We start from the raw sequence: 22406 nt of genomic DNA, 5'->3' as shown, positions 1-22406 counted from the left end.
ATGTTAGAAATATTCCCATGGAGTAGACAACATGTCCCTCACTCTCTGACTTAAAGGGATAGTTAACCCAAATTACACATTGGTTTCCTTGCACTGTAAGCAGTCTATGGACAAGGTATCCCACTGGGCACAGACACAATTTCAATGTTTTGATTTACATTTGGTTGAGTTATCAACTAATGGGAATTCAACATGAAATCAACAGAAAATGTCACCATGTCATTTGGTTTTGGTTAAAAGTCAGGTTAAAAAAATACGAAATTCCCTTATGTTGACGACTTTTTGCAAATGCAAATCAGGTTTCCACGGTGATTCAACATTACTTTTTTTGTTTTGTTGAAATGACATTGGAAAACAATGTTGATTTAACCCGTTTTTACCCAGTGGGATGACAGCAATCCATGGTTTGGTTTTATTTTTCGGGTACTGTTTCCAAATGCTAACGTTTTAGAATGATTTTGACAATATCGGTACCAGGACTTGGATGGGATTTGTACCTACATTTTATAACGTTAGCATTTGAAAACAGTACCAGGTAAACTAAACCAAAGCATGGATTGCTGTCAAATATTGCCAATAGACTGCTTACAGGGTAAGGAAACCAATGTGTAATTTTGTAATTTGGGTGAACTATACATTTAAATACATACAGTCAGGTCCATTCATAATTATTGGCATCCCTGATAAAGATAAGCAAAAAAAATAACTAACTGCTAAGAGGTTAGTTAGGATCAATACTTGTTTTAATATATAGTTATCCAATAAGTTTATTTTTATCTTCATGGAAACATTGATTGAGTAGTTTGACAGCTTCTCAACAAACATGACACCATCAGGTCCTGATGTTGACACAAGCACTAGTCATAGTATTGTGTCATTATAGACTGATAAAAAAACTCCTGAAACTCCTGTTATCTGTCTGCACTCTCCTGTCCTACTCCCCTCACTCAGATACTTCTTTACCCCTTCTACCCTTAACTGAGTGATAAGGGTTCTACCTGATATGGATGGAAATACTGTACTTCCCTTTCTGCCTGAGGCAATATGGACTAAGGGTTGATATCTAGTATAATTGCTAACACTGCTGCTTGCACTTCATTGAAATCACTTATTTGTTAATGACAGAACATCATTCAACCATATGCTCTCTGACTTTTAACAATAGATTACTTTTCTCACAGGGCTACAGTATCTAATTGAGTGATTGAACTAAGGCCCAAAATGCCTTAAGACTGCCCCCATGTGGTTGAAGTCAACATTCACTTAAATATTTACCAGGACAGAAACATTTACATAGCAGAAACTTCCTAGGAAAATGTATGAAAGTTCAATAACCCACTAATATTTTTACTTTGAGGTAGCATGTTTGTCATAGATTCTAAATAGTACTGAGTATATTCCATCTATAAAATTAATATTTAACATATCAGCACTCAGCAGATAGCTTAATCAGACCTAAGTGCATGTTCTCAACATCTGATGTCGTCTCTAGATCAAGATTCAATAAACACACAAAACACCCATGAGAATGTGATACTTTCCTATCTTCTGAGTCTATTTTATGTGAGGTGAAGTCATCCCACTGAACGGTTATGAAAGTGAATAACTCTTTACAGCTACAATAGTTCCCTCTGTGCAGTCTAACCCGATTCGATTTGACTGTGCTTTAAAGCGATTCTCTGGTACTTTCGTTTACTTTTTAACCAGTAGTTCTGAAAGTAGCGCTCATGAGCCAAAAGTGGTGTCCATGTGGTACCCTACGTCACATATGTCCTACGCATCATAGCTCTCTCTCTTTTGTTTTACTTTGTGTGTGCATCGTGCTAGCTGTCACTCAAACAGCGAGGGGCTGAAGCTCGAATTGCTAGGGGGCTGGCCCACGTGGGGAAAAAAAAAAAAAATCGGGAAAATGGCGCCGCTCACCTTCCAGAAAACAGTTGCTTTCAAACTAGAGATTTCGTGGCTAATTGAGATTGAGCATTATTACTGTTCTTAGATTATGTGTGTATGAACTACACATCATCACATCCAGCCCAAAGCGGGAGTTTAAAAAAAATACTTACTAGTCGCCAAAGTTCCGGACCATGTTTTTTAGTTTGTGATACATTGTTAGGGAATCTGTACTACTGTTGCAACACAGTAACTCCCTTCTGTGGACATGGCTTTATGAAATTGAAAAAACATTATGAAAATAACCCAAAGCAACTCTATGCAAACCACAATGCCACAGTGCACTTTTTTTCAGCTATCCACTGTCTAAAACTTACAAAACCATTACTCTGAAAACAAATGTAAAATGGAACAACCACAATATACTATTCAAGACTCAATCCATTTAGGAAAATAGGAGGAGTATCATTTCATTTTATAAGGCTGTGAAAGCTTACCAGATAACTCTTACTAGATTAAAAATATATATATATTTAACTAGGCAAGTCAGTTAAGAACAAATTCTTATTTATAATGACGGCCTACCGGGGAACAGTGGGTTAACTGCCTTGTTCAGGGGCAGAACGACAGATTTTTATCTCGTCAGCTCAGAGATTCGATCCAGCAAACTTTTGGTTACTGGCCCAACACTCTAAACACTAGGCTACCTGCCACCCCAAGATGAACTGAAGTTCCTCAAATTTTGAGGAACTTCTATGTCTGTCTGCAGCAATTTTGCATACACTGTACTGTGAAATCTCACTTCTAAATGTACAGTCTTCTAGTTGTGCATGCCATGTTGTGACACCAGAGGTGACACCAGACATTCAAATGTGGTGTGGCAAAATGTGGTGTCTTTTCTGGCACCTGGAGTTTTCCTGATCTCATGAGCCGGTCAGGTAAAACTATGGGTCCTATTTGTAGGCTGACAGGGTAAAAAAAATCTCACTGGCCCGACCAGGCTCCGAGATAATTTCTGAAGAGGCCTGTGTGGCTGAGGGAGATGGCTCCTCATCCTGGCCAGGGCCAGAGGGTGCTGCAAAATATTTCAGAAGTGCCCCTGAATTTGCATTAAAATACAGTATATGAGTCTGACACCCTAAATACATTTATTGCACAATTTATCAAACTTTCAGAATAGGAACCAAATGAACCATACAACCGCCTTGGCTAATTCTAGGCATAATACACCCCAAAAGACTCAATATATCACAAAAGATACAAAATGTCAGCATAATATAGAAGTCTTCTAAGTTAGCCTACAGCATTGGAAATTCCCCTTACGGAGTTCAGGACCTAGACAATACAATCACAGAAACCCTTATGATGTCACCTCAATGAAAGTTAACCAAATCAATAATGTGCTAGTTAGGTTGTAATCGTTTTGCTGCAGGCTACACACATTATCCTGATTAAACTGTGTGAAATTATATCCAATGTTATGTAAGCTAGTTGGACAGAAAATGGTATATTGTCACTCTGTAATTATTTTTATTTTATTTTTTTATTTCACCAGGTAGGCTAGTTGAGAACAAGTTCTCATTTACAACTGCGACCTGGCCAAGATAAAGCAAAGCAGTGCGACACAAACAACAACACAAAGTTACACATGGAATAAACAATACAGTCAATAACTCAATGGTAAAAAAGTCTATATACAGTGTGTGCAAATGAGGTAAGATAAGGGAGGTAAGGCAATAAATAGGCCATAGTGGCGAAATAATTACAACTCAGCAATGAAACACTGGAGTGATAGATGTGCAGAAGATTAACGTGCAAGTAGAGATACTGGGCTACAAAGGAGAAGAAAAAAAATAACAGTATGGGGATGAGGTAGTTGGATGGGCTATGTACAGGTGCAGTGATCTGTGAGCTGCTCTGACAGCTGGTGCTTAAAGTTAGAGAGGGAGATATGAGTCTCCAGCTTCAGTGATTTTTGCAATTCGTTCCAGTTATTGGCAGCAGAGAACTGGAAGGAATGGCGGCCAAAGGAGGTGTTGGCTTTGGGGGTGACCAGTGAAATATACCTGCTAGAGCGCGTGTTACGGGTGGGTGTCCTGCCTTTTTGAGCTAAGATAAGGCGGGGCTTTACCTAGCAAAGACTTATAGATGACCTGGAGCCAGTGGGTTTGGCGACAAATATGAAACGAGGGCCAGCCAACGAGAGCATACAGGTCGCAGTGGTGGGTAGTACAGTATATGGGCTTTGGTGACAAAACGGATGGCACTGTGATAGACTGCATCCAATTTGCAGACTAGAGTGTTGGAGGCTATTTTGTAAATGACATCGCCGAAGTCAAGATATTGGTAGGATAGTCAGTTTTACAAGGTTATGTATATAAGAGCAACGTCAACTCACCATTATTACAACCAGGAATATGTGTCACGATCGTGTGGCGGATTGACGGACCAAAAAGCAGCAGTTGGAAAATAAGCCATCTTCTTTATTAAAATAACACGAAGATGAACACGACACAAAACACTTTACAAACTAACAAAACAACAAAACGACCGTGAAGCTACAAACGTTGTGCACAAACATACAGGCTACTAACGTTTTACATAGACAATTACCCACAACCAATGAGAGCCTATGGCTACCCTAAATAAGGCTCCCAATCAGAGACAACCGAAATCAGCTGTCTCTAATTGGGAACTCATTCAGGTAACCACAGACTCTCCTAGATAACTAACCAACATAGACAACGCTAGACATATACACTCAACACAAAACCATCTACTACACCCCATAACCCCTTTACCAAATAAACACCCAAAACCAACAAAACATAAACATTACCCATGTCACACCCTGACCTAACTAAAATAATAAAGAAAACAAAGAATAATAAGGCCAGGGCGTGACATAACCCCCCCCTTGAGGCGCGAACTCCGGGCGCACCATACACAGTCTAGGGGAGGGTCTGGGTGGGCTCCCCTCCACGGTGGCGGCTCCGGCTCTGGTCGTAGTCCCCACGTCACCACAGTACCTAACCACCTCCTAGGCTTCCTCCAAACGACCCCCCTCCACATTAACCCCATTGCATTAAGGGGGAGTTCCGGACTAAGGGACAGCTCCGGACTAAGGACCAGTACCAGGGTAAGGGGCAGTACCAGGGTCAGGGGCAGTACCAGGATAAGGGGCAGTACCAGGGTAAGGGGCAGCACCAGGGTAAGGGGCAGCACCAGGGTAAGGGGCAGCACCAGGGTAAGGGGCAGCTCCAGGGTAAGGGGCAGCTCCGGACTGAGGAATGGCAGCTCCGGACTGAGGGACTGCAGCTCCGGACTGAGGGACTGCAGCTCCGGACTGAGGGACGGCCCATGGCTGGCTGACAGATCTGGCTGCTCATGGCTGGCTAACGGATCTGGCTGCTCATGGCTGGCTAACTGATCTGGCTGCTCATGGCTGGCTGACGGATCTGGCTGCTCATGGCTGGCTGACGGATCTGGCTGCTCATGGCTGGCTGACGGATCTGGCTGCTCATGGCTAGCTGACGGATCTGGCTGCTCATGGCTAGCTGACGGATCTGGCTGCTCATGGCTAGCTGACGGATCTGGCTGCTCATGGCTAGCTGACGGATCTGGCTGCTCATGGCTAGCTGACGGATCTGGCTGCTCATGGCTAGCTGACGGATCTGGCTGCTCATGGCTAGCTGACGGATCTGGCTGCTCATGGCTAGCTGACGGATCTGGCTGCTCATGGCTAGCTGACGGATCTGGCTGCTCATGGCTAGCTGACGGATCTGGCTGCTCATGGCTAGCTGACGGATCTGGCTGCTCATGGCTAGCTGACGGATCTGGCTGCTCATGGCTGGCTGACGGATCTGGCTGCTCCTGTCTGGTTGGCGGCTCTGGCAGATCCTGTCTGGTTGGCGGCTCTGGCAGATCCTGTCTGGTTGGCGGCTCTAGCGGCTCCTGTCTGGCTGGCGGCTCTAGCGGCTCCTGTCTGGCGGACGGCTCAGTGGGCTCATGGCAGACGGGCGGCTTTGCAGGCTCATGGCAGACGGGCGGCTTTGCAGGCTCATTGCAGACGGATGGCTCAGATGGCGCTGGGGAGACGGATGGCTCAGATGGCGCTGGGGAGACGGATGGCTCAGATGGCGCTGGGGAGACGAGCAGTTCAGTCAACGCTGTGCAGACGGCAGACTCCTGCCGGCTGAGGCGCACTGTAGGCCTGGTGCGTGGTGCCGGGACTGGTGGCACCGGGCTGGGGACACGCATCTCAGGGCTAGTGCGGGGAGCAGCAACAGGACGCACAGGACTCTGGGGACACACAGGAGGCTTGGTGCGTGGTTTAGACACTGGTAGTAAAGGGCTGGAGACACGCACCATATAGCTAGTGCGTGGAGGAGGCACTGGTGGTACTGGATTGGGGCGGGGAGGTGGCGCCGGAAATACCGGACCGTGCAGGCGTACTGGCTCCCTTGAACGCCGAGCCTGCCCAACCTTACCTGGTTCTATGCTCCCCGTCGCCTGACCAGTGCGGGGAGGTGGAATAACCCGCACCGGCCTATGTAGGCGAACCGGGGACACCATGCGTAAGGCTGGTGCCATGTACGCCGGCCCGAGGATACGCACTGGTGACCAGATGCGTTGGGCCGGCTTCATGACATACGGCTCAACGCTCAGTCTAGCCCGGCCGATACGTGGAGCTGAAATGTACCGAACCGGGCTATGCACGCGTACAGGAGACACCGTGCGCTCTACTGCGTAACACGGTGTCTGCCCGTACTCCCGCTCTCCACGGTAAGTACAGGGAGTAGGCGCAGGTTTCCTACCTGACTTCGCCACACTCCCTTTAAGGCCCCCCCCAAGAATTTTTTGGGGTGTACTCACGGGTTTCCAGCCTTGTCTCCGTGCTGCCTCCTCATATCGCCTCCTCTCGGCTTTCGCTGCCTCCAGCTCTTCACGAGGGAGGCGATATTCTCCAGGTTGATCCCAAGGTCCATCTCTTTCCAATTCGTCCTCCCAACTCCAGAGATCCTGTGTAGGTAGGTCCTGTTGCCGCCTTCCATGCCGCTTGGTCCTATGGTGGGTAATTCTGTCACGATCGTGTGGCGGATTGACGGACCAAAAAGCAGCAGTTGGAAAATAAGCCATCTTCTTTATTAAAATAACACGAAGATGAACACGACACAAAACACTTTACAAACTAACAAAACAACAAAACGACCGTGAAGCTACAAACGTTGTGCACAAACATACAGGCTACTAACGTTTTACATAGACAATTACCCACAACCAATGAGAGCCTATGGCTACCCTAAATAAGGCTCCCAATCAGAGACAACCGAAATCAGCTGTCTCTAATTGGGAACTCATTCAGGTAACCACAGACTCTCCTAGATAACTAACCAACATAGACAACGCTAGACATATACACTCAACACAAAACCATCTACTACACCCCATAACCCCTTTACCAAATAAACACCCAAAACCAACAAAACATAAACATTACCCATGTCACACCCTGACCTAACTAAAATAATAAAGAAAACAAAGAATAATAAGGCCAGGGCGTGACAATATGACCTGGTGACTCTCCCGAAGCGGATCCTGTGTTTTGCCTTCCACCCAGTACAATGGATCTGATCCCAGCCAGCGACCCTAAACAACGACGCCGTAAAAGGGGCAAACGAAGCGGTCTTCTGGTCAGGCTTCGGAGACGGGCACATCGTGCCTAGCTTACTACTCGCATACTACTCGCCAATGTCCAGTCTCTTGACAACAAGGTTGATGAAATCCGAGCAAGGGTAACATTCCAGAGAGACATCAGAGACTGTAACGTTCTTTGCTTCACGGAAACATGGCTCACTCAAGAGACGCTAACGGAGTCGGTGCAGCCAGCTGGTTTCTTCACGCATCGCGCCGACAGAAACAAACATCTTTCTGGTAAAAAGAGGGGCGGGGGTGTATGCCATATGATTAACGAGACGTGGTGTGATCATAACAACATACAGGAACTCAAGTCATTCTGTTCACCTGATTTAGAATTCCTCACAATCAAATGTCGACCGCATTATCTACCAAGGGAATTCTCTTCGATTATAATCACAGCCGTATATATTCCCCCCCAAGCAGACACATCGATGGCCCTGAATTAACTTTATCTGACTCTATGTAAACTGGAAACCACACACCCTGAGGCTGCATTCATCGTAGCTGGGGATTTTAACAAGGCTAATCTGAAAACAAAACTCCCTAAATTCTATCAGCATATCGATTGTGCTACCAGGGCTGGTAAAACCTTGGATCAATGTTATACTAACTTCCGCAACGCATATAAGGCCCTCCCCCGCCCTCCTTTCGGAAAAGCTCACCACGACTCCATTTTGTTGCTTCCAGCCTACAAACAGAAACTAAAACAGCAAGCTCCCGCGCTCAGGTCTGTTCAACGCTGGTCCGACCAATCTGATTCCACGCTTCAAGACTGCTTCGATCACGTGGATTGGGATATGTTCCGCATTGCGTCCAACAACAACATTGACGAATACGCTGATTCGGTGATGGAGTTCATTAGAAAGTGCATTGACGATGTCGTACCCACAGCAACGATTAAAACATTCCCAAACCAGAAACTGTGGATTGATGGCAGCATTCGCGTGAAACTGAAAGTGTGAACCACTACTTTTAACCAGGGCAAGGTGACCGGAAACATGACCGAATACAAACAGTGTAGCTATTCCCTCCGCAAGGCAATCAAACAAGCTAAGTGCCAGTATAGAGACAAAGTAGAGTCGCAATTCAACAGCTCAGACACAAGAGGTATGTGGCAGGGTCTACAGTCAATCACGGATTGCAAAAAGAAAACCAGCCCCGTCACGGACCAAGATGTCTTGCTCCCAGACAGACTAAATAACTTTTTTGCTCGCTTTGAGGACAATACAGTGCCACTGACACAGCCCGCTACCAAAACCTGCGGGCTCTCCTTCACTGCAGCCGAGGTGAGTAAAACATTTAAACGTGTTAACTCTCGCAAGGCTGCAGGCCCAGACGGCATTCCCAGCCGCGTCCTCAGAGCATGCGCAGACCACCTGGCTGGTGTGTTTAAGGACATATTCAATTAATCCTTATCCCAGTCTGCTGTTCCCACATGCTTCAAGAGGGCCACCATTGTTCCTGTTCCCAAGAAAGCTAAGGAAACTGAGCTAAACGACTACCGCCCCGTAGCACTCATTTCCGTCATCATGAAGTGCTTTGAGAGACTAGTCAAGGACCATATCACCTCCACCCTACCTGACACCCTAGACCCACTCCAATTTGCTTACCGACCCAATAGGTCCACAGACAACGCAATCGCAACCACACTGCACACTGCCCTAAACCCATCTGGACAAGAGGAATACCTATGTGAGAATGCTGTTCATCGACTACAGCTCAGCATTTAACACCATAGTACCCTCCAAACTCGTCATCAAGCTCGAGACCCTGGGTCTCGACCCCGCCCTGTGCAACTGGGTCCTGGACTTCCTGACGGGCCGCCCCCAGGTGGTGAGGGTAGGTAACAACATCTCCACCCCGCTGATCCTCAACACTGGGGCCCCACAAGGGTGCGTTCTGAGCCCTCTCCTGTACTCCCTGTTCACCCACGACTGCGTGGCCATGCACGCCTCCAACTCAATCATCAAGTTTGCGGACGACACTACAGTGGTAAGCTTAATTACCAACAACGACGAGACGGCCTACAGGGAGGAGGTGAGGGCCCTCGGAGTGTGGTGTCAGTAAAATAACCTCACACTCAACGTCAACAAAACAAAGGAGATGATTGTGGACTTCAGGAAACAGCAGAGGGAGCACCCCCCTATCCACATCGATGGGACAGTAGTGGAGAAGGTGGAAAGTTTTAAGTTCCTCGGTGTACACATCACGGACAAACTGAATTGGTCCACCCACACAGACAGCGTTGTGAAGAAGGCGCAGCAGCCTCTTCAACCTCAGGAGGCTGAAGAAATTCGTCTTGTCACCAAAAGCACTCACAAACTTCTACAGATGCACAATCGAGAGCATCCTGTCGGGCTGTATCACCGCCTGGTACGGCAACTGCTCCGCCCACAACCGTAAGGCTCTCCAGAGGGTAGTGAGGTCTGCACAACGCATCCCCGGGGGCAAACTACCTGCCCTCCAGGACACCTACACCCCCCGATGTCACAGGAAGGCCATAAAGATCATCAAGGACAACAACCACCCGAGCCACTGCCTGTTCACCCCACTATCATCCAGAAGGCGAGGTCAGTACAGGTGCATCAAAGCAGGGACCGAGAGACTGAAAAACAGCTTCTATCTCAAGGCAATCAGACTGTTAAACAGCCACCACTAACATTTAGTGGCCGCTGCCAACATACTGACTCAACTCCAGCTACTTTAATAATGGGAATTTATGGAAATTATGTAAAAATGTATCACTAGCCACTTTAAACAATGCCACTTAATATAATGTTTACGTACCCTACATTACTCATCTCATATGTATATGTATATACTGTACTCTATATCATCTACTGCATCTTGCCATCTTTATGTAATACATGTATCACTAGCCACTTTAAACTATGCCACTTTATGTTTATATACCCTACATTACTCATCTCATATGTATATACTGTACTCTATACCATCTACTGCATCTTGCCTATGTCGTTCTGTACCATCACTCATTCATATATCTTTATGTACATATTCTTTATCCCTTTACACTTGTGTGTATAAGGTAGTAGTTGTGGAATTGTTAGGTTAGATTACTTGTTGGTTATTACTGCATTGTCGGAACTAGAAGCACAAGCATTTTACTACACTCGCATTAACATCTGCTAACCATGTGTATGTGACAAATAAAATTTGATTTGATTTGTTTGGCAGCATGAGTGAAGGATGCTTTGTTGCGAAATAGGAAACCGATTTTGGAGATGCCTAATGTGAGTCTGGAAGGAGAGTTTACAGTCTAACCAGACACCTAGGTATTTGAAGATGTCCACATATTCAAAGTCAGAACAGTCCAGAGTAGTGGTGCTGGACGGGCGGGCAGGTGCTGGTAGCGATCGGTTGAAGAGCATGCATTTGGTTTTACTTGCATTTACAAGCAGTTGGAGGCCATAGAAGGAGAGTTGTATGGCATTGAAGCTCGTCTGGAAGTTAGTTAACACAGTGTCCAAAGAAGGCCAGAGGTATACAGAATGGTGTTGTTTGCATAGAGGTGGATCAGAGAATCACCAGCAGCAAGAGCAACATCATTGATGTATAGAGAGAAAAGAGTCGGCCCGAGAATTGAACTCTGTGGTACCCCCATAGAGACTGCCAGAGGTCCGGACAACAGGCCCTCCGATTTGACATACTGAACTCTGTCTGAGAAGTAGTTGGTGAACCAGGCGAGGCCGTCATTTGAGAAACCAAGGCTGTTGAGTCTGCCGTTAAGAATGTGGTGATTGACAGTCGAAAGTCTTGGCCAGGTCCATGAATACAGCTGCTCAGTATTGTCTCTTATCGATGGAGGTTATGATATCGTTTAGGACCTTGAGCATGGCTGATGTGCACCCATGACCAGCTCGGAAACCAGATTGCATAGCGGAGAAGGTACGGTGGGATTCGAAATGGTCGGTGATCTGTTTGTTAAGTTGGCTTTCGAAGACATTATTATTATACTTTTTTTTTTCACCTTATTTAACCAGGTAGGCTAGTTGAGAACAAGTTCTCATTTGCAACTGCGACCTGGCCAAGATAAAGCATAGCAGTGTGAACAGACAACAACACAGAGTTACACATGGAGGGGTGGGCAGTCTATGTTTTCTGTTTCTATGTTGGTTTTGGGTTGCCTGGTATGGCTCTTAATTAGAGGCAGGTGGTTTGCGTTTTCCTCTAATTAAGAGTCATATTTAGGTAGGGTGTTCTCACTGTTTGTTTGTGGGTGATTGTCTTCCGTATCTGTGTTATGTCTTGCACCATACGGGACTGTTCGGTTGTTCGTTTTGTTTCGATGTAGTCTGTTCCTGTCCGTGAGTTTTACGTTTTAGTTCAGTAAGTTCATGTTCAGGTTTTTTTCGTCTACGTCGTTTTTCTTGTTTTGTAATTTTGAAAGTGTTTTGTTTTTCGTGTTGCCATTATCGTTTATAATAAAGATATGGCTTATTTCCCGAATGCTGCATTTTGGTCTGATGATCCTTCTCTCCTCTCCTCGTCCGAGGATGAGGAGAACGACAGCCCTTACAGAATCACCCACCACGCTAGGACCAAGCGGCAAGGGAAAACTCAACGGAGTAAGGGACAGGAAAAGAAGGAGCAATGGACATGGGACGATATATTGGACGGAAAGGGTTGCTACACATGGGAGGAGATCCTGGCTGGTAGGGATCGCCTCCCATGGGAACAGCTGGAGGCACTGAGGAGAGCAGAGGCTACCGGAGAGAGGAACCGGAGTTATGAGGGAACGCGTCTGGCACGGAAGCCCAAAAAGCCCGTAAGTAACACCCAAAGATTTCTTGGGGGGGGGCTAAGAGGTAGTGGGCCAAGGGCAGGTAGGAGACCTGCGCCCACTTCCCAGGCTTACCGTGGAGAGCGGGAGTACGGGCAGGCGCCGTGTTACGCAGTAGAGCGCACGGTGTCTCCTGTACGAGTGCATAGCCCAGTGCGGGTTATTCCACCTCCCCGCACTGGCAGGGCTAGATTGGGTATTGAGCCAGGTGTCATGAGGCCGGCTCAACGCGTCTGGTCTCCAGTGCGTCTCCTCGGGCCGGCATACATGGCACCTGCCTTACGCATGGTTTCCCCGGTTCGCCTACATAGGCCGGTGCGGGTTATTCCACCTCCTCGCACTGGTCGGGCGACCGGGAACATTCAACCAGGTAAGGTTGGGCAGGCTCAATGCTTAAGAGTGCCAGTACGCCTCCACGGTCCGGTATTTCCGGCGCCACCTCCCCGCCCCAGCCTAGTACCTACAGTGTCTACACTACGCACTAGGCTACCAGTGCGTCTCCTGAGCCCTGTTCCTCCTCCACGCACTCTCCCTGTAGTGCGTGTATCTAGCCCGGTGCCTCCAGTTCCGGCACCACGCACTAAGCCTCCTGTGCGTCTCCAGAGCCCTGTACACACTGTATCTTCTCCCCCTACTAATCCTGATGTGCTTGTCCTCAGCCCGGTGTTACCAGTGCCGGTACCTCGCATCAGTTATAGAGTGGGCTTTGAGAGTACAGTGTGCCCTGTCCCTGCTCCCCGCACTAGTAGGAAGGTGCTTATCCTTAGCCCGGTGCCTCCAGTTCCGGCACCACGCACCAGGTCTACAGTGCGCCGTATCCGGCCAGAGCCATCCGTCTCACCAGCGCCATCTGAGCCATCCGTCTCCCCAGCGCCATCTGAGCCATCCGTCTCCCCAGCGCCATCTGAGCCATCCGTCTCCCCAGCGCCGTCTGAGCCATCCGTCTGCCATGAGCCTGCAAAGCCGCCCGTCTGCCATGAGCCTGCTAAGCCGCCCGTCTGCCATGAGCCTACAGAGCCGTCTGCCAGACAGGAGCCGCTAGAGCCGCACGCCAGACAGGAGCCGCTAGAGCCGCCCGCCAGACAGGATCTGCCAGAGCCGCCAACCAGACAGGATCTGCCAGAGCCGCCAACCAGACAGGATCTGCCAGAGCCGCCAACCAGACAGGATCTGCCAGAGCCGCCAACCAGACAGGATCTGCCAGAGCCGCCAACCAGACAGGATCTGCCAGAGCCGCCAGCGAGCCATGAGCAGCCAGAGCCGTCAGAGAGCCATGAGCGTCGAGAGCCGTCAGCCTGCCATGAGCGTCGAGAGCCGTCAGCCTGCCATGAGCGTCGAGAGCCGTCAGCCTGCCATGAGCGTCGAGAGCCGTCAGCCTGCCATGAGCGTCGAGAGCCGTCAGCCTGCCATGAGCGTCAAGAGCCGTCAGCCAGCCATGAGCGTCAAGAGCCGTTCAGTCAGGATCTGCCTGAGTATATCAGCCGGGACCTGCCCCTTGTCCCGGTGTTGCCCCTTATCCCGGTGCTGCCCCTTGTCCCGGTGCTGCCCCTTGTCCCGGTGCTGCCCCTTATCCCGGTGCTGCCCCTTATCCCGGTGCTGGTCCTTATCCTGGTGCTGCCCCTTGTCCCGGTGCTGCCCCTTGTCCCGGTGCTGCCCCTTATCCCGGTGCTGCCCCTTGTCCCGGTGCTGCCCCTTGTCCCGGTGCTGCCCCTTGTCCCGGTGCTGCCCCTTGTCCCGGTGCTGCCCCTTCTCCCGGTGCTGGCCGTTCATTTAGGGGATGTTAGTTTTAGGGTGGTCATTGGGAGGGGTAGACAGAAGCGGGGAGTGACTATGGTGGTGTGGGGACAGCGTCCAGAGCCTGAGCCACCACCGTGGTCAACTGCCCACCCAGACCCTCCCCTGGACTTTGTGCTGGTGCGCCCGGCGTTCGCACCTTGAGGGGGGGGTTCTGTAACGGTCCTGACCTGTTTTATGTTGTTTTTGTATGTGTTTATGGTCAGGGCGTGTGTTTTGGGTGGGCAGTCTATGTTTTCTGTTTCTATGTTGGTTTTGGGTTGCCTGGTATGGCTCTTAATTAGAGGCAGGTGGTTTGCGTTTTCCTCTAATTAAGAGTCATATTTAGGTAGGGTGTTCTCACTGTTTGTTTGTGGGTGATTGTCTTCCGTATCTGTGTTATGTCTTGCACCATACGGGACTGTTCGGTTGTTCGTTTTGTTTCGATGTAGTCTGTTCCTGTCCGTGAGTTTTACGTTTTAGTTCAGTAAGTTCATGTTCAGGTTTTTTTCGTCTACGTCGTTTTTCTTGTTTTGTAATTTTGAAAGTGTTTTGTTTTTCGTGTTGCCATCATCGTTTATAATAAAGATATGGCTTATTTCCCGAATGCTGCATTTTGGTCTGATGATCCTTCTCTCCTCTCCTCGTCCGAGGATGAGGAGAATGACAGCCCTTGCAATAGGAGCGAATAATTACAATTTAGCAGATTAACACTGGGGTGATAAATCATCAGATGATCATGTGCTAATAGAGATACTGGTGTGCAAAAGAGCAGAAAAGTAAATAAATGAAAACAGTATGGGGATGAGGTAGGTAAATTGGGTGGGCTATATACCGATGGACTATGTACAGCTGCAGCGATCAGTTAGCTGCTCAGATAGCAGATCTTTAAAGTTGTTGAGGGAGATAAAAGTCTCCAACTTCAGAGATTTTTGCAATTCGTTCCAGTCGCAGGCAGCAGAGAACTGGAAGGAAAGGCGGCCAAATCCGGTTTTGGCTTTAGGGATGATCAGTGAGATACACCTGCTGGAGCGCGTACTACGGGTGGGTGTTGCCATCGTGACAGTGAACTGAGATAAGGCGCCGCTTTACCTAGCATAGCCTTGTAGATGACCTGGAGCCAGTGGGTCTGACCACGAACATGCAGCGAGGGCCAGCCGACTAGAGCATACATGTCGCAGTGGTGGGTGGTATAAGGTGCTTTAGTAACAAAACGGATGGCACTGTGATAAACTGCATCCAGTTTGCTGAGTAGAGTATTGGAAGCTATTTTGTAGATGATATCGCCGAAGTCGAGGATCGGTAGGATAGTCAGTTTTACTAGGGTAAGTTTGGCGGCGTGAGTGAAGGAGGCTTTGTTGCGAAATAGAAAGCCGACTCTCGATTTGATTTTGGATTGGAGATGTTTGATATGAGTCTGGAAGGAGAGTTTGCAGTCTAGCCAGACACCTAGGTACTTATAGATGTCCACATATTCTAGGTCGGAACTGTCCAGGGTGGTGATGCTAGTCGGGCGTGCGGGTGCAGGCAGAGACCGGTTGAAAAGCATGCATTTGGTTTTACTAGCGTTTAAGAGCAGTTGGAGGCCACGGAAGGAGTGTTGTATGGCATTGAAGCTCGTTTGGAGGTTAGTTAGCACAGTGTCCAAGGAAGGGCCAGAAGTATACAGAATGGTGTCGTCTGCGTAGAGGTGGATCAGGGAATCGCCCGCAGCAAGAGCAACATCATTGATATATACAGAGAAAAGAGTCGGCCCGAGAATTGAACCCTGTGGTACCCCCATAGAGACTGCCAGAGGACCGGACAACATGCCCTCCGATTTGACACACTGAACTCTGTCTGCGAAGTAGTTGGTGAACCAGGCAAGGCAGTCATTTGAAAAACCAAGGCTACTGAGTCTGCCGATAAGAATATGGTGATTGACAGAGTCGAAAGCCTTGGCCAGGTCGATGAAGACGGCTGCACAGTACTGTCTTTTATCGATGGCGGTTATGATATCGTTTAGTACCTTGAGCGTGGCTGAGGTGCACCCGTGGCCGGCTCGGAAACCGGATTGCACAGCGGAGAAGGTACGGTGGGATTCGAGATGGTCAGTGATCTGTTTGTTGACTTGGCTTTCGAAGACCTTAGATAGGCAGGGCAGGATGGATATAGGTCTGTAACAGTTTGGGTCCTGGGTGTCTCCCCCTTTGAAGAGGGGGATGACCGCGGCAGATTTCCAATCCTTGGGGATCTCAGATGATACGAAGGAGAGGTTGAACAGGCTGGAAATAGGGGGTGCGACAATGGCGGCGGACAGTTTCAGAAATAGAGGGTCCAGATTGTCAAGCCCAGCTGATTTGTATGGGTCCAGATTTTGCAGCTCTTTCAGAACATCTGCTATCTGGATTTGGGTAAAGGAGAAGCTGGGGAGGCTTGGGCGAGTAGCAGCGCGGGGGGGCGGAGCTGTTGGCCAGGGTTGGAGTAGCCAGGAGGAAGGCATGGCCAGCCGTTGAGAAATGCTTGTTGAAGTCTTCGATTATCACGGATTTATCGGTGGTGACCGTGTTACCTAGCCTCAGTGCAGTGGGCAGCTGGGAGGAGGTGCTTTTTGGAGTTAGAGCTACAGGATGCAAATTTCTGCTTGAAAAAGCTGGCCTTTGCTTTCCTGACTGACTGCGTGTATTGGTTCCTGACTTCCCTGAACAGTTGCATATCGCGGGGACTATTCGATGCTATTGCAGTTCGCCACAGGATGTTTTTGTGCTGGTCGAGGGCAATCAGGTCTGGAGTGAACCAAGGGCTATATCTGTTCTTAGTTCTGCATTTTTTGAACGGAGCATGCTTGTCTAAGATGGTGAGGAAGTTACTTTTAAAGAATGACCAGGCATCCTCAACTGACGGGATGAGGTCAATATCCTTCCAGGACACCCGGGCCAGGTCGATTAGAAAGGCCTGCTCGCAGAAGTGTTTTAGGGAGCGTTTGACAGTGATGAGGGGTGGTCGTTTGACCGCGGACCCGTAGCGGATACAGGCAATGAGGCAGTGATCGCTGAGATCCTGATTGAAGACAGCAGAGGTGTATTTGGAGGGCAAGTTGGTCAGGATAATGTCTATTAGGGTGCCCATGTTTACGGATTTAGGGTTGTACCTGGTGGGTTCCTTGATGATTTGTGTGAGATTGAGGGCATCTAGCTTAGATTGTAGGACTGCCGGGGTGTTAAGCATATCCCAGTTTAGGTCACCTAACAGAACAAACTCTGAAGCTAGATGGGGGGCGATCAATTCACAGATGGTGTCCAGGGCACAGCTGGGAGCTGAGGGGGGTCGGTAGCAGGCGGCAACAGTGAGAGACTTATTTCTGGAGAGATTAATTTTTCAAATTAGAAGTTCGAACTGTTTGGGCATAGACCTGGACAGTATGACAGAACTTTGCAGGCTATCTCTGCAGTAGATTGCAACTCCTCCCCCTTTGGCAGTTCTATCTTGACGGAAAGTGTTATAGTTGGGTATTGAAATCTGGGTTGGCAGAGTGTGCTAAAGCAGTGAGTAAAACAATCTTAGGGAGGAGGCTTCTGATGTTGACATGCATGAAACCAAGGCTTTTTCGATCACAGGGCCTGGGTTTACCTGCAGGGCCTGGGTTTACCTCCACATCACCCGAGGAACAGAGGAGTAGTAGGATGAGGGTGCGGCTAAAGGCTATCAAAACTGGTCGCCTAGAGCGTTGGGGACAAGGAATAAAAGGAGCAGATTTATGGGCGTGGTAAAATATATTCAGGGCATAATGTACAGACAGGGGTATGGTGGGGTGCGGGTAGAGCGGAGGTAAGCCCAGGCACTGAGTGATGATAAGAGAGGTTGTATCTCTGGACATGCTGGTTATAATGGGTGAGGTCACCGCATGTGTGGGAGGTGGGACAAAGGAGGTGTCAGAGGTATTAGGAGTGGAACTACGGGCTCCATTGTAAACTGAAACAATGATAACTAACCCGAACAACAGTATACAAGGCATATTGATATTCGAGAGAGACATATAGTAAGGCATAAAGTAATCGCAGGTTTTGATTGGGAGAGCTAGCTAAAACAACAGGTGAGATAACAGCAGCTAGTCAGCTAACACAACAACAGCAGGTAAAATGGCGATGACTAGGCAGAGACGGTCGGATTAACTACACACAGAGCCTGAGTTCGCGGCTGGGGCCGACAGATAAACACAAATAAACAGAATGGAGTACCGTGATTAATGGACAGTCCAGCAGGCATCAGCTATGTAGCCAAGTGATCATAGTGTCCAGGGGGGAGCAGTGGATGGAGCAGGGAAGCTGTCACCACGCTAGCACGCGGCGTTTAAAGTTAGTAGCCCGGGGGTGGTCTGCTCAGACGGAGGCCGGTTGAGGGCACAGCGGATGGAGTATTCATCGGCAGACCAGACGTGGTGGTGCGACGGGGCGCCGTGTCGACAGAGAATCCAAGCCAGATGGCGAAAGAGGAAGGCAGGGTAGAAAGGCAGGGTAGGATAGATATAGGTCTGTAGCAGTTTGGATCTAGAGTGTCTCCCCCTTTGAAGAGGGGATAACCGCGGCAGCTTTCCAATCTTTGGGGATCTCAGACAATACGAAAGAGGTTGAACAGGCTAATAATAGGGGTTGCAACAATTTCGGCTGATCATTTTAGAAAGAGTGGGTCCCGATTGTCTAGAACGGCTGATTTGTAGGGGTCCAGATTTTGCAGCACTTTCAGAACATCAGCTATCTGGATTTGGGTGAAGGAGAAATGGGGGAGGCTTGGGCAAGTTGCTGTGGGGGGTATAGGGCTGTTGACCAGGGTAGGAGTGGCCAGGTGGAAAGCGTGGCTAGCCGTAGAAAAATGCTTATTGAAATTCTCAATTATCGTGGATTTATCGGTGGCGACAGTGTTTCCTAGCCTCAGTGCAGTGGGCAGCTGGGAGGAGGTGCTCTTATTCTCCATGGACTTTACAGTATCCCAAAACATTTTGGAGTTTGTGCTGCAGGATGCAAATTTCTGTTTGAAAAAGCTAGTCTTTGCTTTCCTAACTGCCTGTGTATATTGGTTCCTAACTTCCCTGAAAAGTTGTATATCGCGGGGGCAATTCGATGTACGTAATAGCATAGCAAGCAACATAGCAACATAGGCTAACAAATATAAGTGTTATACTAGCCTATTTCATTACATGCATAATATTATACTCATAAAGAGATGACATAGCTGCAAACTATCTTTTGTGCGTTTCTCCGCTTTTTCCTAAACTGGGCACTTGATGGCTTAGACCTTTAGTTATCCATTTGTGTTGATTTGGCAGTCGAGCATCAATACATCACCCATCCTCCAACGCTGTCAACCAAGAGTCAAGACTAAACCAATTCACCTTGGTGGTGTGCAGACTGGTTTTATATTATTCTTAATGATTTCGCACAAACCTGAAAAAAATGCAACAATATGTCTGTGAAACTATATATTCACAGTATTATGAATGACTTGTGGTTTATTTGTTAGCATTTCGTAGTGTGACTGATTTTACTAATTGCATTAGTACTGTACAAAGTTAGAGGTGCGCTATTTGAAAGATTCCACCGCTCCCCCTTCCTCAGGCTTCCAGTGGGAAGACCTGAGGTCAACCTACCCCCGCACCCCTCCCCATCTCATACCTCTGAGTGGGACACCTTCCCAGGCAGTAGCCTGCCTAGCTCACAAACTAGAATCAGGACACCCACTCCGACAATGTTAATTGACCCAGTCCCACACGCGGGCATGATATCCTTGACGTGACGTGCAAATTAGCGATAGATAACCAATCGCGCAAGTGTCACCATTTCACATTTTTTTGTGTGGGCGCCCCATGCGGCCCCTGGCAAGATGCCGCCCTGGGCGGCTGCCCATGTCGCCTATACCTAAATCCGCCATTGTGCAGGGCTTATAGGTTGGCATGCTTTCTCTCTATATGCAGCTATTAATAGGCTATATTTCGTTATTATGATATGTAGAGAGCTTGGAACTATAAGGTTCAAATCAAATCTAATCAAATTTTCTTAGTCACATGCGCCGAATACAACAAGTGTAGACCTTACACCAGTTAGTTGAGGTATTATGTACATGTAGGTAGAGTTATTAAAGTGACTATACATAGATGATAACAACAGAGAGTAGCAGCGCTGTAAAAGAGGGGGGGGGGGGCAATGCAAATAGTCTGGGTAGCCATTTGATTAGGTGTTCAGGAGTCTTATGGCTTGGGGGTAGAAGCTGTTTAAAAGCCTCTTGGACCTTGACTTGGTGCTCCGGTACCGCTTGCCATGCGATAGCAGAGAGAACAGCCTATGACTAGGGTGACTGGAGTCTTAGACAATTTTTAGGGCCTTCCTCTGACACCGCCTGGTATAGAGGTCCTGAATGGCAGGAAGCTTGGCCCCAGTGATGTGCTGGGCTGTTCGCACTACCCTCTGTAGTGCCTTGCGGTCGGAGGCCGAGCAGTTGCCATACCAAGCAGTGATGCAACCAGTCAGGATGCTCTCAATGGTGCAGCTATAGAACCTTTTGAGGATCTGAGGACCAATGCCAAATCTTTTCAGTCTCCTGAAGGGGAATAGGTTTTGTCATGCCCTCTTCAAGACTGTCTTGGTGTGCTTGGACCATGATAGTTTGTTGGTGATGTGGACACCAAGGAACTTCAAGCTCTCAACCTGCTCCACTGCAGCCCCGTCAATGAGAATGATGGCGTGCTTGGTCCTCTTTTTCCTGTAGTCCACAATCATCTCTTTTGTCTTGATCACATTGAGGGAGAGGTTGTTGTCCTGGCACCACACGGCCAGGTCTCTGACCTCCTCCCTACAGGCTGTCTCGTCATTGTCGGTGATTAGGTCTACCACTGTTGTCATCGGCAAACTTAATGATGGTGTTGGAGTCGTGCTTGACCGTGCAGTCATGAGTGAACAGGGAGTACAGGAGCACTGAGCACGCACCCCTCAGGGGCCCCTGTGTTGAGGATCAGCGTGGCGGATGTGTTGTTACCTACCTTTACCACCTGGGGGCGGCCAGTCGGGAAGTCCAAGATTCAGTTGCAGAGGGAGGTGTTTAGTGCCAGGGTCCTTAGCTTATTGGGGAGCTTTGAGGGCACTATCATGTTGAACGCTGAGCTGTCGTCAATGAATAGCATTCTCACATAGGTGATCCTTTTGTCCAGGTGGGAAAGGGCAGTGTGGAGTGCAATAGAGATTGCATCATCTGTGGATCTGTTGGGGCGGTATGCAAATTGGAGTGGGTCTAGGGTTTCTGGGATAATGGTGTTGATGTGAGCCATGACCAGCCTTTGAAGCACTTCATGGCTAGAGACGTGAGTGCCAGGGGTCCGTAGTCGTTTAGGCAGGTTACCTTGCACAGGCATTATGGTGGTCTGCTTAAAACATGTTGGTATTACAGACAAGGGCAGAGAGAGGTTGAAAATGTCAGTGAAGACACTTGCCAGTTGGTCAATGCATGCTCGCAGTACACGTCCTGGTAATCCGTCTGGCCCTGCGGCCTTGTGAATGTTGACCTGTTTAAAGGTCTTACTCACATCGGCTGCGGAGAGCGTGTTCACACAGTCTTCCAGAACAGCTGGTGTTCTCATGCATGGTTCAGTGTTATTTGCCTCGAAGCGAGCATAGAAGTAGTTTAGCTCATCTGGTAGGCTCATGTCACTGGGCAGCTCTCGGCTGTGCTTCCCTTTGTAGTCTGTAATGGTTTGCAAGTCCTGCCACATCCGACGAGCGTCAGAGTCAGTGTAGTATGATTCGATCTTAGTCCTGTATTGACGATTTGCCTGTTTGATGGTTTGTCGGAGGGCATAGCAGGATTTCTTATAAGCTTCCGGGTTAGAATCCCGCTCCTTGAAAGCGGCAGCTCTAGCTTTTAGCTCAGTATGGATGTTGCCTGTAATCCATGGCTTCTGGTTGGGGTATGTACGTACGGTCACTGTGGGGACGACGTCATCGATGCATTTATTAATGAGGCCAATGACTGATGTGGTGTACTCCTCAATGCCATCGGAGGAATACTGTAACATTTTCCAGTCTGTGCTAGCAAAACAGTCCTGTAGCTTAGCATCTGCTTCATCTGAACACTTTTTTATTAATCTAGTGACTGGTGCTTTCCTGGTTCTATTTTCATTGAGTTATTGACATAGCCTGAGTGTACAAAACTGTAGGAACACCTGGTCTTTCCATGACATAGACTGACCAGGTGAATCTAGGTGAAAGCTATGTTC

The sequence above is a fragment of the Salvelinus fontinalis genome, chromosome 16 (assembly GCF_029448725.1).
Source record: "Salvelinus fontinalis isolate EN_2023a chromosome 16, ASM2944872v1, whole genome shotgun sequence".
Taxonomy (NCBI): domain Eukaryota; kingdom Metazoa; phylum Chordata; class Actinopteri; order Salmoniformes; family Salmonidae; genus Salvelinus; species Salvelinus fontinalis.
This window is presented reverse-complemented; position numbering follows the sequence as displayed.